Source organism: Desmodus rotundus, chromosome 4, assembly GCF_022682495.2.
Source record: "Desmodus rotundus isolate HL8 chromosome 4, HLdesRot8A.1, whole genome shotgun sequence".
NCBI lineage: Eukaryota > Metazoa > Chordata > Mammalia > Chiroptera > Phyllostomidae > Desmodus > Desmodus rotundus.
In genome coordinates, this window is record NC_071390.1 from 11,386,860 (window position 1) to 11,403,063 (window position 16,204).

Sequence of the window (16,204 nt, forward strand, 5' to 3'; positions counted from 1 at the left end):
AACTTTGAGGCCTAGGATGGCACCCTTGTTTTACATTCCCAGCTCCTAACACAGGGCAGGGCTCAGGGCACTGGCTGACCTGCTACTGTGTGAATGGTGAGATCCCAGCACACCAACCGGGTACCTGTGCCGATGGGGCTCGCGTTTGCATTCTCAAGAAAAGCCAAACTTAAATCTCTGTTCTCTTATATAAAAGGTAAACTCTTTCTTTTTTTTTTTTTTTCCATTTTATGTTTTATTGATGGTGACATAGAGTAAAAATCTAATATACATTAATTATCCATGGTCCCTTATAAATATTTAAAGTTCTTTTACACGAGCACAATCACAATGCAGTCACGCTATAAACTAAAATTTTAGAAGACAGTTTTACAAATAAAATATATTAGCCCTGGCCAGGTGGCTCAGCTGGTTGGAGTGTTGTTCTGATACGCCCAGGTTGCAGGTTTGAAACCCAGTCAGGGCGCATACAGGAGTGAACCAATGAGTGTATGAGTAAGTGGAACAACAAGTCAATGTTTTTCTCTCTGTCTTTAAAAGCAGTTGTAAAAAATTTTTTAAAATGCATTCAGGATATAATTCACGATGAGATATTAAGATGGATTTTAACTTTGACTTTAAATATCCTCATTACAATCAAGTGTAGACCTTTCCCAAGAAGTTGGCCATTCTGGGGACCCCTCTGAGGATGTCTCTGCATATTATTAAAAGGGCACAGACTTTGAGTGAGCCCTCTCCACACCTGACCAGGCCATCACGCTCGGCAGCTCCGGCGTCGAACCCACCTTCCCTCCCACATCAGCCCTTGTTCGTCCCTCTCTCTAAAGAGGCCTTACCTTCCACAGGTGCAGACTCTGGAACCACCTCCGGCCTCTGCCACTGTCCCTGTCTCCTGTTCTGTGTCTCCTTTTCTCTGAACTTTCCTGCTGGTTTTCCAATGGGCCCCTGACCCTCCTCTGTCACACGTGATTACACCTTGCAGGTCAGTCTTCCAAAAGCCCGATCCTCACAGTGGTACTCTTCTTTTTAAAAAGTCTTCACTGCCTGCTCAATAAGATTGAAACTCCTCCAGCTCTCGCTCAAGCCTTTGTGACCTCATTCTAACCTCACTTTCCTAGATCGATGGCCCATCAGTGAGAGGCAAAAAATGTTGTCTTCAAAGTTGAGGGACTTCAGCTGGGTCTTAAAAGATGGATGGAATTCAGATTGGTCTTGTGGTCAGAGCTACAAAGATGTGAAGATTCTTTTTTTTCCCCAATGTTTTTCCTTTAATCACCCCCATCTCCCTGAAGGATGGGTGTAGGAAGCTAGGTGATGGCAAAAGATGTTCACTTGAAGATTTTGCCCTGGTTGTAGGCTTTGCCCACATGCTGGAAGGCCCCCTCCCAGCAAAAGTCCTCGGTATCTAGGTCTCCTTGCTGCCAGGATGCAGTTTTCGCCACATATATGAATTGTTGTCCACTTGCCAACCTGGACTCAGAGGGAAGACAAGTTCCTGGCCTCGGAAGACCCAGAGTCCAGACACGGAGATGCTATTGTTGGTTCCAAAGAAGAGGACACTGGCAAAGGCATTCTGCTGCAGCTTGTGCATCTCTGGAACATTCCAGCGGTGAGGTTGCAACTCATGAAGGTCTGGGTGAGCTCTTTGGGGAAGCCTTCCTCAAAGTGCTCCCAAAAGTATGGCAGCACCACAGAGAGTGTGTCCTGATTGGAGTACTTGCACTTAGACTCATCCAACACAAAGGTACTCCTGGGCAGGTGAGCAAAGGGCTCCTTGGCCTCAGGCTCAGCGGCCGGCGCCCACTCACATTCCTCCATCTCCTCGGGAGCAGGAGCCAATGAGGTGAAGATTCTTAATCACACTGCTGTCACTTATCATTTGAGTGACCTGGACAGCCACTTCACTTAATTTTCCAAGGTTCTATCAGTGCAGAAGAGCAGAGAAAAGCTCTCATTTGATAATATCCTTGCCTTTATGTAACTCATTTCTTTGATCAACCAAGTCTAACAGGATATACAGTAGGGTAAAGTTTACTTGCTTATTTGTTTGTTTGTTCCCAAGAGACATTCGCTGTACAGGTGATACCAGAAAATCTCCTTGGAGAAAATCTTCCTTGCCTCAATAAGGAGTTTCCTGGTGGTTCTGTGGCTTACAAAAATGCAGGCCAGTAGGGACCTCCTATCCCAGGTTAAGGTTACATAATGTGGTGTTTTGTCTCTTGATATGAGTTGCTCCCAGCTATAAAGAACTTCGGGAAAGGGGAGGTATACTTAGTATACTTTTTTTTTTTTTTTAAGTACAGGCACTGTTATGAGTTGAATTGTGTCCTCCCAAAAGATATATTGAAATCCTAACATCCAGTACCTCAGAATGTGACCTTATTTGGAAATAGGGTCATTGCAGATGTAATTAGTTAAAATGAGGTCATCCTGGAGTAGGGCGGGCCCTTAATCCAATATAACTGGTATCTTTATAGGAGGAGAGACCCAGAGACACAGACAGACCAGGGGAGAACACCTGAGAAGACGGAGGTGGAGACTGAAGTGCTGCAAGCCAAGGAATCTAAGGATTGCTGGCAAACCACCAGAAGCTAGGGAGGGGCAAGGAAGAACTCTCCTCTGCAGATTTCAGGGGCAGCATGGCTCTGCCAACACCTTGATTTTGAACTTCTAGCCTCCAGCACTGTGTGAGAATACATGCCAGTTGTTTGCAGCCACCCAGATTTGTGGTATTTTGCTTTGGCAACCCTAGGGGCCCTCTGGAAGTCAAGGAACCCAAGTCTGCTCCCTAGATTGTAAATACTCCCTGTAAAGTTGATAAAAGTAAAAATGTCCCTGGACTAAAATACCTTGAGGAAAGAGTGTCAGGAACGGCAATCCGGCTCTCCCACAGCTCTAGAGGTGGGCTGGTTCCAGTCCTGCACATGGTTTGATCTGGAAGCTCCTCTATTTTCAGACACTGCAGCCCAGTCGAGGGTCTTTGGGAGCAAAGGGCTGACCATGGGTATAGGAACTAAAAAGGACTGTTACCCAGGACTGACAGTCAGCTGGTATTCTCTACAGCTCTACAGTTGTGTATGGCTAATGACTCAATGCCCATGCCATACCAATATTGAAATACTTTGGTATCATGCCTGCTGCTCCTTGGAAGTTAAACATATGGCCCCGCTGCAGCCTGAGCAGGTACCTGGCCTGCCCAGGGTGCCACTATTGTGTGCACAGATCTACATGGGACCCGTTTGCAAAAGTGACATTATGCCGATGGCAATGGCTCCAGTCCTTTCTTTCCCTGATATTTACAAACAAGATCGATGCCTCACAGACCAAATAAGTTTCTGGATTGAGAAAAGGAAGTTTTCAAGATGATATTGGCCTTCCTGCTGAGAGGGGAAAGTGGGAATTCAAGCAATTGATCAGAAAAATAAAGGATTTTATTCTATTTGTATCCCAAGTAGAAAAAGGAGGTCGTAATGGCAGACACAGGACACAGCGAACACCTGCACTATCTCTCTGCTTGGCTGTGAAGGATGAAGTGTTACAGCAATGAGAGACGAGCAAGTCTATTATTGGAAGGTTCCAAAGAGATTTTCTGAGACCTGTAGTCCAGTTTGTTGAACCAAATCTCTGAATGGACTTCAAATAAAATCTCCTTTCTACAGAAGCGAAGCTATTACTCAGAATCAGCCAAGAGCAAAAGAGCCACATTTCAGCAATGGAATCTGGTCAGCTGTTCCCATGCAGAACCGATTTCAGAAAAACCTTCATTTTCTCTGCAACAGCTTGTTATCAGCTATACGTTCTGCTTGGAAAAAGCCAAGCGATGCTCACAGTCCCACATTACATGGATGCAACGTGGATGCAAGATGCAATAGCCCACTCTCCCATAAGTGAATCAGACAAGCGAGCAAAAAATAATGAAAGGAGTTGTCTGCATCTCTTGAATACTCAAGATTGGCACAGCAGTGCCTCGCTATTCATGCCACCTGCCTCGGCCGTGCTCTCGGTGGAATCTGTTGAGACGGTGGCCCTGTGGATTTCCTGTGCTGAAGCAGGAGCAGTGTGTGCGCACAACGACATACACCACTCAGTCAGCGCTCGGAGCACGCTGACTGCTGATGGTATTGAATGTATAAAGGGGGCAATAAATGGGCCCTTAGAACCCTCAGGGTGGTGGGAAACAAATGGGATGCTCCTATGCCCAAGAAAAGATCATATTTCTGGGGAGAGTGTCCAATGTGAAGAGTGATGGGCTGGAAATCAGAATCCTTAACAAGCACCTGGTGATTTATGTGCTGTTTCTTTGCCACGTGTCCCTGTTTAAGTCACTGATGATCTGAGTTTCCCCATCTCTTTGGGGCCCTTCTTATCTCCAGGGGTACTGAAAGCCTTGATGAGTTCATGTCTCCTACGTGAATGTGAAATAAAGGTGCAAAAAAAGTTAACCAAATACGAAGGAAAGAAGGATTATTACCACCCGTCCTATTTCCTTGGGTAGTACTAAGGACGAAAGTATGCTTTTTGTACATGTGATTCTTATGTACTTGCCCCTCCTTTTCATGTTCCTCTTTTTCTTTTCTCTGGATCTCTTTTATGTGAATACACACAAAACATTGTACAATTTTTTTTTCTTTTTGGCAGGGACTCATACAGACCCCTTCGGGGCAAGACCAGAGGAAAACAGATTTGCTCATCCATTGCTTTCTATAGGTAAGGTACTACATTAGCTACTAGGGAAGGTAGAAAGTTATTTAGAGCATCACTCGGCCTTCAGGGAGTCTAAAACTCCTGAGGGCATGTAAGGGCATAAGGCGTGAATACAAATAACAAAATATGAGTATTTTAGGAAATGCCAAAAAGATTCGTGAAACCAAGTTCATAGACTTTTCAGAAAAAAGAAAGCTCTTCCTGAAAACTGAGCTACCTTTTAAAAGCTGGATGCAGAATTCGACCTGGGAAGATGCATGCAGGACATCCCAGGGAGAGGTAACGGGGTGCGCAAAGGCGTGCAGGGGTGGCATACTCGATTTCCCTGGTGACAACTCATACTCTGGTTTGGTTTAAAAGTGGGTTGTCTGTAGCTGGTCAGGGGCCTATTAGCCCGGAAAGCCATTTAGGGTTTGGTCGAAGAGGGACTTACTATCAGGCAAAGGCTTAAACAGTACTTTCCAATACTTTTTTAAAACTTTACAAAGAAATTATTATAAAATGGGAGCAGAGCTGTCTGGCTCTCCCGTTCCATTCACGTACTTTGGTGCTTTTGGGGTGCTCCACAGAAGCTTTAGGGCTCTACAGAGTACTCTGCATTTTGCAATAGACTAGGGGCCGCCATGAAATGTTTCTAAGCATGGAGGTAACCACATTAGAAGAGAATATTCTGAACACACGTTTGGCAACACTGTTGAATTCATTGTCGGGGGACAAACTAGAGACAGGAAAACAAAACAGAAATGTGCCGGTAGAACGTTTGGCACATAGTAAGCGCTCAATAAATATTTGCTGAATGATCGCATGAATGAATGACAACAGCAGGGCAGGAAATAGAGAAAGGTATTGTCAAGAAATAATTTGCGGATTGATTATGGCAGAGAAGAGAGAGGTTGTGGTGAAAAAACCATTACCTTTTCTTGGAATGTCCTGCACACATCTTCCCAGGTCGAATTCTGCATCTAACTTTTAAAAGGTAGCTCAGTTTTCAAGTCTGGGCTCCCAAGCAAAGTGTGGCAGCACTAACAGGAAATGGGAAAGCTTAAGCAGAGGTGGTGCGCGAGACTACGTATTGGCTACTTAGCAGGTTAAATGCACTAGGGAGACACTCAGAAGGAAATGTCTAAGGACATTTGGAAATGGGAGGCTGGGGCTTCAGAGAAAGGTCAGATTTATTGACATCGATGCAATAATGTAATAAAGATATGTGTGCAGACAAGATGTCTTAGAGAAGTCCGAGAGATGAGGACAATTCTGGGAAAAGAGAACAGTGACACGATGGGAGGAGGAAAGGAAACTTAAAAGGTAATGGCATGGCCAGAGAGAGAAAAGAATACCCATTATTTCATGTCGTAAAAACCAAGGGAGGGAATGATCAGTCGGATGCTCCAAGAGCCTAAGAAGGAAGATAACCAAGAAAAGGCCGCTGTACGTGGGACTTGTTGCCCTCAGAAAGAAATTTCAAGCAGTGAGAAAGGAGGCCTGACTATCCTGGATTCAGGAGTTAAAGCATGGGGAGGAAATGGAAATAATTAGCTAGGCCAGGCTTCCCAGAATCCCAGCAATAAAAGGAATAAGGGAATCAGACAGGAACTGGATTACAAGAAACATTTTTCTTTGCATTTTAAGACCTGGAAGAATCTCGAGCATGTTTACAGGCAAAGGGGAGAGAGCCTGAGGGATGGGAAACTGATGGTGAAAAAAAAAAATGACAGTCACGTTGAATTTTCTGAGTGATGAAAGCCACACTTGGAGATAGAGTAAGTGAAAACAGAACGGCTTCAACATGAACATGTCTTTTAATTGGCCAAGTGTTGCAAATAAGGCTTCAGCTTAAGGTACTCCGTGAAATATGCATTACTTAGAGAAATGCTCAAGTGTACCCAATTTGTCATCTGGCAGGAGACAAAGCAGCGGCTGTTGCAGTTGGCACAGAAAACACAGGTGCTGACCTCCTTGAGACACCGTTAATAGCCATCAGAGCAATAAGCTGCTTGTACAAACACTTGAATACACTGAGCTGCGATGTGAACACTTGCAGACTCTGCGTAAAGCAGTTCAAACTCAGTCCTAGCCAAGGAGAGCCTAAGCAGACCTGCAAACCAAATGGAAGGTGGTGTCCCATGAGTTCCTGGGACAGGAAAAGGCCATTAGGTAACAACCAAGAAAATGCGGTTGGACTTAAGTCCATAAAGGACGGACTTCAGTTAATAATAATGTACCAATATTGGTTCTTTGTTACAAGTGTACATCCTAATATGTTAAGATGTTAATAATCGCGGACACTGAGTGTGGGATATATTGGAATTCTGTACTGTCTTCTCAATTTCTCTGTAAATCTAAAACCGTTCTAAAGAATAAAGTCTACAGGAAAAAAACAAAACAAACAAAAGCAGAACTCAATCCCAACCTCAGGGCCTGGAAACTACACCTTACCCCTAGCCATTTTCAATCTATAAGACATGCGGGGGTGTCCAGCCTTTCGGCGTCTCCAGGCCACACGGGAAGAAGAAGAGTTGTCCTGGGCCACACGTTAAATACACCAACACTAATGAAGACTGATGAGCAAAAAAAAGGTTTTAAGTAAATTTACGATTCTGTGTGGGGCCCATTCAGAGCCACCCTGGGCCACAGGTGGCCCACGGGAGGCGGGCTGGACACCCCAGTTAGAGCACAAATGTGTGGGCTGCCTGGAAATGAGCAGGGGCTCACTATCGATACACACAAACACACACTGGTAGGGCGTGCTCATCCTGACATGACACGTATTCCTCTGCCTAGGGATTTGGTGTGTGTTTGTTCCACTGAGGTCTGATTACACTTGCTGTTGGGCTGCTGGAAAACGCAGGGTCCTATTCAGGGCCCACTTCTGCCGACAGCGACGGTGTGTGCACTCGGTGTGGCAACAGAGAACCTGGGCCCTGCGTCAACGCTCAGGTTCAAGCCCTGCCTCCACCACCTGCTAGCTAGGAAATCGGGCCAGTGGAGTGGCCTCTCTGGGTCTGTTTCCCACCTGGACAAGGCGGACGACAACTGCACCTGCCTCAGAGGGTCGCTGTGAGGGTTAGATGAGGTAGACATGTTTTTTAAAGCGATCAAAATCAGCCTGCGGGGGAACATAGGTACCCTAAACAAAAGGTATTACTTTGTTCCGTGGAAGCCCAGATCAATCTGATCTGCTAAAAATTCCCGATATAAACTGCATCTGTTGGCTCAATAGACAAATTTAATTACAAAAGCCTTCAAGCAGGTATAGTCTACAAATTTTGTTTGGTGTTAATGGATGTCAGAACCAGCTTTAACTCTGACCCACTTCCTCACCCAGTGCAAAGATCTACCAGGGTCCTGGGCCTTCAGGGGTCAGGGTTAGCATCACAGAGCCAAAGGGACTGGTCCACTCGTTCTTTAAATATGAGAGGCTCCTCCATGGAGCGGGAAGACTGAGTTCACCATTTGCTCAGCCGACTTCCCTATCAATGCTCCTTCAGTGAGTCAATGCAGAATTTATTAAAATTTAAATGTTTAATATAAAAATGCTTTGAAAAGCAGTCTGTTTTACAGTTCTGAATCTTTATGTGATTAGTGGCATGGCTGGTTCCAGCAGATATTCTAAAAAAATATTTCACTGTATTCGGTATGCACAGAAATCTTTTCTCCACCTCCAATGTGTACAGTTTGAGAAGGGAGGCAGGAAAAATGTTCCTTTCTTACAGTGACTAATCCATTACTTCCGTAGCAATTACTGCATGATCAATTTCCCCCACCGGTTCACTCTGTTACCTTTATTTCATATTAGATCACTTTATACATTTTAGTCTCTTTTCGGACTTGGTGTCTGCTTCACTGGTCTGCTGGTTTATTCCTGTAACCAGTTCCGATTTCATTACTGTCACTTCATAATACAGTTTAGTATTTTGTGTCTTCTGTTCTTCACATTTGCATTCACATTTGATTTGACATTTCCTGGAGTCGGGGTCCTTCGCCGTACAACACTGGGAAGGGTTTAGGATGATGGAAATGGGTCAGGGGTACATTTGAAACCCCTAGAGCGCCACGCTTCTCTCTAACAGAATGGCTTTTTTGCTTTTCCATCTAAGACAGTGGTGATTTTGGAGAGTGAGTAGTAAGATGTCTGAGTGTTCTGCCAATGAGCTGCTTGCTTGCTCTTCTCCTTCCGTCTTCATTGTGTCTTAAGTACATTCAAGTTGAGCCTTAAATTTCGTTGAGCCAGACATAGTTTGGAGGAACCAGGCAACCATTCCTGCTAAGCTCAGCGCCTGCCATTTCTTTGAATCTCTTAATTTTACTCACAGCCCTGTTTACCCAGAAAGGATCAGATGAGATTTCCCTATAAATTTTATTTCCTAGAAATATACATGAGTGCAAATAATATCTATTTTCTCTGATGTTGTTTTTCTAAAAACAGGTCACTGAGGTTATTGTTTTGTTTCCTTCTTTTTTCCCCCCTCCCTGTCAGTTATTAATTAAGAGTTAGGTACCTGCACTGGCTGGTGCGGCTTGGTGGATTGAGTGCTGGCCTGAGAAGCAAAGAGTCACCAGTTCAATTCCCAGTCAGGGATTGTACCGGGGTTGTGGGCCAGGTCCCCAGTAGGAGGTGCGAGAGAGGCAACCACATATCCATGTTTCCCTTCCTCTCTTTCTCCTTCCCTTCGCCTCTCTCTAAAAATAAATAAATAAAATCTTTTAAAAAAAGGTTAGGTACATTTTCATTGAAGTTAGTATACTAGTTTATACTTCCATTTTTACTGTCAATTTTTAGCTCTCTTACTTCATTCAGTGAAAGGTAAGTGGTTTCCATATGTTTCCATTTCCAACAGAGAGGAAGAGGCAGACATCACAACATAATCAGAATAGGCTCTGAAGATACAGAGCCCAGAGGGAAGGGGGGAGGAAGGGAGGGAGGGAGAGGAAGAGGGAAGGAGGCAGAAAGGGAGGGGCAGAAAGAAGGTATATACATGCCTTCCCTGTTGGACTGGTGGGGTTTCCAATCCTTCCAGGCTGACAGAGAGTCTGACGGCCGCAGGAAGGTGAACTTCCCATCTGCCCTCTCCTTCTAGCCCCGCGTCTCACCTTGCAGGGAGAGGACGACTTTCCAGCTCATTGCACTCCACACTCTGATTGTAAGAATGAGAGAAGGAGACTTGGCAAAGATGGAAAGGTCCATGGGCCCCTGGAGTCAGAAGGCCTTACGAAAACCGTCAGGAAGGACTGAGTGGCTCGTAGGTCCTCCAAGGAACTGGTCTCTTGAGAGACGGTGACTGCCCTTCCTCGAAGCCTAGCTCCATGTCGATGGGACTGCTCTGCAGAGGAGAGGCCCTGGAAGGTGGCCCAACTCCATGTCAATGAATGGGTGTGGGAAAGCAGCCCTGTGGAGCCAGAAGAGCTGACCTAGAGTTTCCCCATGAGCTGGCAGCTCAGAGGCTGCTTCTTACAGGAAGCCCTCTCTGACCCCTGAGCTGAACAAGGCAACTCTGAGTTCCTACAGCCAGGGGTTCCTCACCCCAGCGTGGCTCAAGCTTCATCGGGCACGTCTCTTCCATCCCTCCTCTGTGTTTCGTGGGCACAGACTATGTGTCTATGTCACCTCAAGAACTTCGGAACCTAGGTCCAGTGACCCTGTCACGCATTGCTCGGACTGAGAGGGGCCTGTTTCCTTCTAATTTTTCCTATTCCACGCTGGGTACATGTTGTCTTAAAGTATTACACTTGGGTGTTGCTGTCAGCAAGGCAGAAATGGTCAGTGTGCCCTAGAGAATATTATGAAGGAGCAAAACATTAACAGTTTGGTACTGACAAGCAATCAAAAGATAAGACCTATCAGGAAAAAATCTGTTAGAAGCCCTTTATTAGAAGAGCCAATTAGACCTGCAAGGCCATGAGGGACCGGTAGCCCGATGACAGGAAGTGAAAGCTAGTCAATAAGAATTAGTCAGTAAAAGTATGCTTTAAATCCTGGGTTAGAGAAATGAATAATTTGAAAGAAGCAGGGTATCAGCTACACTGAATATGCTTTTTTTTCAGGAATAAGAAAGAAACCAGAGACTATTCCAAAGATACACCATTGTTAGAAATAGTAAACACACCACTTCCAAAATGAATAGTAAGGCAGAAATGAACGCTTGAGAAACAAAATATAAGACCTGAGAAACCACGATCAACGACTTGTCTGAAAATTTCAACACTGCTCTCTTTTTTCACACCTGCCAAAAACATCTCCCTATTTGGGTTTGGGGACATTTTAATGGAGTATGACTTGGAAGTTACACCAGATATAGCAGTATAAATGCAATAGTTGACAAAAAAAATTTTGAAAGGAAAAGACCAGATTTATTCTACCAGATTCATGTAGGAATAAAAACATAAAGGCCAACACTTTGGCTGTATCCATACGGAGGTTCATATTCTGCAGAAAGAGGTGACCACTTTTTACAGATGTAGGGTCCACAGCCAGAGCTTCCAGTCTCTCCCACAGGTTTGGTTAGGCAGAGCTCAGTGACACACCCCAGCGTCTCTCCATCGCCCCGGAGAGAAGGTGGTGACTGACCCGACTGGCCACTGTCCCTTCATCCAATTGGTTTGGACACTGACTGTAAATTCTGCTCTGCATGCGGCTCAGAGTTTCTCTGACTTCCTGTTGAAAGCATGAAGCTCAGACCCGGGCTGAGCACGCAGTGCTCAGCAGGCACCGAGGCCACCTTGGCTGCTATAAAATTGTCCTTCCAAGAGAATGGACATGGGGCCCAATGTTTTGCTGGGGCTCTTTGTCTTTGGGGACTAGGAGACTCCAAAGACTGCCAGAGGAAAGAAAGAAAACCCGTGGAGCTGAAATCAGCGGTAGTTAAAGACCTGCAAGAAATGAAGCAGGAGGCAGCTGCTACAGCAGCAGCCCCTTGAGTGTGCTGAGCAAAAACCACCTGGCTGTCGGCACGTTAGTACATCACTCTGCGGAACACCCTATCCTGATGCTGACTTGTTCGTGCCCGCTCCTGGGATGTTGGTAAGATCAAACGAGATGATGCCTGTAAAGCACCGAATAATTACCCTGGCACAGAATAAGCACCCACCGAAGAGATAAGAATCCTGGCATATTCTGCAGCCATTAGGATAAATCTTAAAAACCTAGTCGAGTGAAAAAAGAAAGAGACAGATATATAGCGCAGTACCATTGTGTAGATGGATGAATCCAGGTTGCACAATCTGTATGAACACATGCAAATAAATGAACACCCCCCGACATATTAGAATAATTACCTGTGGGGGAGGGGGACAGAAGGAGGGGAAGGGTCACAGAGAGAACAGAAAGGGGAAATAAACACATGAAACCGAGCAGGGCCTGAAGACCGTAACAATGAAAATGGGCCAGGATCAGAGAAGTGTAATTTACTCAACTCCCTGCATCTGAGGTTAAAAATAAAAAGATGATAATAGTTATTATTAATACTCCTAGACCTTCGCCAGCTTTTCAACTGTGAACTGTTGGAATATCCTTCAGATGGCCCCCTCCTGACCTGGCGCGGGCAGGGGGTCGCTTTCCCCCAGATTTCTGCCTGATTTAACACATCAGGGAACAAGTATATAAAAAGGCCGGGGCTTTCCTGTGTAGCCATTCTGGACTTCAGAGCAAAATTGCCGTTGGTTCTACACATGTGATTTCATCTATGAAATCAGAGCCAGGTTGAAAACCAACACAGAAAGAAAAGTGATTTATTATATTGTTCCTATCCCTTACAAGCGTAGGGTCGGCTGCCTCTTTCTGTCTGTTGGTTAAGGCAAGAACAATGTACCATGGTCATTATTATCACATCCCTTCAAAGGCACACTGGTCCCACGGTTGCAGCAGCCCAGCGCCCACCCCCTCTGTATGTACAGGGGGGTGTAGTTGTGGCGACTTGGTGGTGCAAACTCTCACCCTTCGCTTGATCTATGCTGGCACAGCAGAAAAGAGAGGACCGAAAAATGTTTGGATTTGAAAGGTAACGGAAGGAAGTTGGAAAACAACTGCTTGCTAAGCCCATGACATTTGGTGGAGACCGGTGCGGAATTGCATTTTTCCGCTGATGGCTGAAAAGGAGCGCGGCTCGGAAGGAGCCTTTTCCCCTCCTTCCTCAAGGTGAACCCTGCGCTAGCACGGTCAGTCCTCTCGGGAAAGCAAGAAAAATGGATCTCGGGGGCGAGGTTTGTTGTTGTACTATCCGTTGTAAGACTGAAAATCTGTTCCCCCACCAAGTTTTCTACTTGTCACGACAATACTCACTTCTGGAAACCACTGCATCTGCGCTAGTTTTACGACTAAGGCAAACTCGGTCTCAGCAGCCACTGAAGGACCCTACCCTGCCATGTCCAGCGGGGCTGGCCACTGTCTTCCTGGACATGACATCTCACTGCCTGGGCTTCATTACAAAGTCCTGTCCCCATTCTGTCTTGGACAGACTGACTCTTGAATGGCTCATTCTGTTTGACTTTCTCCTCCCACGTGGCAAATCAGTGACATTCGCCTGTCCTCAGTCCACGTGCAGGCACAACGTCAGAATCCGGGAGTGAGCAGAGCTTGAAAACAAAGCAGCACCTTGTCCCATTGCTTTGGGCGCAGTGACAGTATTTCGTGTGACTTGGATAAGAAGTAACATTCAGGGAGGATCTGAAGTCCTCTGAAGGGCATGTGAGTTTCTCAGGAAGTCTAAGAAACTTCGCTCTACCTGTAGGTATTTTAAGGGTTTAATTCCCAGGCCGTAATCAGCTCGCCATCTCTGCTGTGGGTAGGTCTCTCTTCTCCTTACTCCCTCCTCACTGGTCTCTCTCATTATTACAGCTTTAACTTCTCCTTCTGTGTAAACACTCCCGGTTCTCTAGTCCAGAGGCTTTTGGCTTTTTGTCAGTGAGCATCTTCTGTGAGCATCAGTCTAGAAACTAAGACATGGGTTCTAGGTGAGACCGCCTGGGTTCACATCCTGGCTCTGCACCGGTCAGCTGGTGACCTACTGAGTGTATCTGTGTCTCAGCACCATCGTCTGTGAGACAGGGACGTGGTACCTACCTCGGAGGGCCGCGGGGAGATTAAACGGGGAGATTCAATGGGGGTAATGCGGCACTGGCAGGCAGTAACTGCTCAGTAAGAGCTTACGGCTTTTCTGGCCTTTAGCCTGGAATAGTGCGCATACCCAACAGATCTTGCAAATAATCTCAAGTGGTTTCTGAACCCACTCCTTGGAAGAGTACCAACAAACTCAAGTTCTGTGGGTCCAGCGATCACCTCTGTTTCTGTCTGACTAGGTCCCTAGGCAGCACTGAGCAGTTGCTCCTTCCGGAAATATACTTGGTCCTTGGATTCTCAGGAGGCCACTCTCCCAGGGCTTTCCTCCTACCGGGTCTGATTTGGAATGACTGAGGGCTCGGAAGCCACTCAGCTTACCCACCTACGCTCTCCCAGGAATGATGGCCTGATCCCATGGTGTTAAACCCCCGTCATACCCTGAAGACTCTCAGCTCATCAGCCCCCATCGCTCCTTGAGACTCACCGAACTGCCGACTGGAGCGAACACTTGGCAAACCAGCATAGGCACAAAGGAGTCTTCATCTTCTTTGGAATCCCAAACCTGCTTCGCGCCCAGTCTCACCCCTGCTGGACAGACTCATGCAGGGAGAGGAAGGAACCCACGGCAGAGTCCAATCAATAGGTGTGTGTGGCAGGGATTGGAGCTGTGCCCTGGGAAAGATGAGCAGTGGGCACACACCAGTTCTCTTGGCAAGGGCTGGGGTGAGGAGGAAGGGAGCCTTGGAGCCAGCGACCAAACTCAATGCACGTGAGACTGGCAAGGTTAGGAGACAGCGACCAAGTAACCCTCACATCAGACACCGTTCAGGGCAAACAACAGGGAATGTTCTGAGGACCCCAAAGCACATGCGTTTTGCTGCCTATCACTGCATAGGTGTGGGAGAAATGAGACTTTTCATGAGAGAGTTTGGGGGGAAGCCAAGTTACAGTTAGAATGGAATGTTGCAGAAAAGAGTCGAGTCATCACAGATGCTTATAACCAGGCGTAAGTTTCCAGTTCTCTAAATTCTCATGGCCCTATATAGATACAGATCCCTTTCCATTTGCTAAAACTGTAAGATATTTCAAACATGCACAAAACCATAGGCTAACGTTGTAGATATCCTTACGCCTACCACCCGGCTTTAAAGTATGTACCTTTTCAATGACACCTGCCTATGTTGTCCTTTCATGTCCTTTATTTTCTTGCGTTACAGAAAAGTGCCGAGGGCAGCAGCTCACTGTTCTCTTTGTATCTGAGGCCCCTTACGCTGTGCCTTACGTACATTAGGTCCCTAATATTTGCTGAATTGACCTGTGTTCCTGAAAGGCCTGAGAGACCTTCAGGAAAAAGCAAAGAGTGGCAAGCAGCGTATACTCTTCTTACAGATTTGAGAGGCTGCAGCTATTTTTTAGGTATACTCATTCAGAAAGGACTCCCGTAAAGGAAAGTGGGACAGTGGCTGTGTCTGTAGCATATGACAATAAAAACTTGCTTTATTTGCTAACATCCTCAGCTCATATTTCTGTCTGGAACCAAAGCTGCCACAACAGCCAACCCAAATCCAAGCTTTCCCTGTAGGCTATCCATTTCTATGCCCTTCTGCATGTTGAATTCATTTGATGGTTTAGCAGGTTGATGATTAAATAACATTTATGTCCTTGGTTAAGTCCCGGTTTCTTTGACTTCCGCTGTAACGCATGCCTTTGGCTGCAAATCCAGGGAAGTGGTGTACTGCCAGATGTATTAGAACCCCTACCATATCCCTCTGTGACACAGAGCTACATCAATGACTTACCAAAACTCCCAGGATTTCCACTAGAATTGGCTGGACCCCACGGTAAAGGCCTTGAAGAGTACCAGCAAATTCTCTCACAGCGCTTCTAAGCTCCCCTTGGGCTCCTGGGGCCTTGCGTTGCTGCAGCGATGACCCCGAGGCCTCAGGGGACTTGGCCTGGCTCCCAGAGAGGTGGCCACATGCAACAGTGACAGTCATTCAGGCAGCGGGTGCCCTGGCTGCAGGGCCCAGGGAGCTTCCTTGTGTGAACCTCAGCCTCTGCTGGCTCGTGTCCACAGTACCCTTGGATGCCCTTCAGTGTCCAGGTGAGCTTCCCCCAGGCCCTGCAGCGCTGCTGGTCTGACTTCCTGGACCCAATCCTGTACATGGGCTTCATGGGCCACAGGTGGGTGCTGGAGGCCTGGATGCGTGGTTACGATGTCAACAATGAGGAGTTCCTCCACCTGCCTGCAGTTTTGTGTGTTATCGTTGGCCCCCCTCAGCTGTGCTTGGAGGCTAAGGAGCACAGGCAATTCAAGAAGTATCAGCCTGTTGTGCTCACCACCCATCAGGTGGTCCAGGTGCCATGGGAAGAGCAGGTCTTGTCCGAGGAGGACAAGCTCACCCTGAGCCCTGAGCCAGGCCGAGTTGCTAGTGTGGTCCAAGGCCC

At 46.5% G+C, this 16,204-nt stretch overlaps 1 pseudogene; it reads right to left on the reverse strand.

The window, feature by feature from the left end:
• Nucleotides 1-1,328: 1,328 nt before the first annotated feature.
• On the reverse strand, nucleotides 1,329-15,753 carry LOC112300445 (elongation factor 1-gamma-like; annotated as a pseudogene).
• Nucleotides 15,754-16,204: the final 451 nt, after the last annotated feature.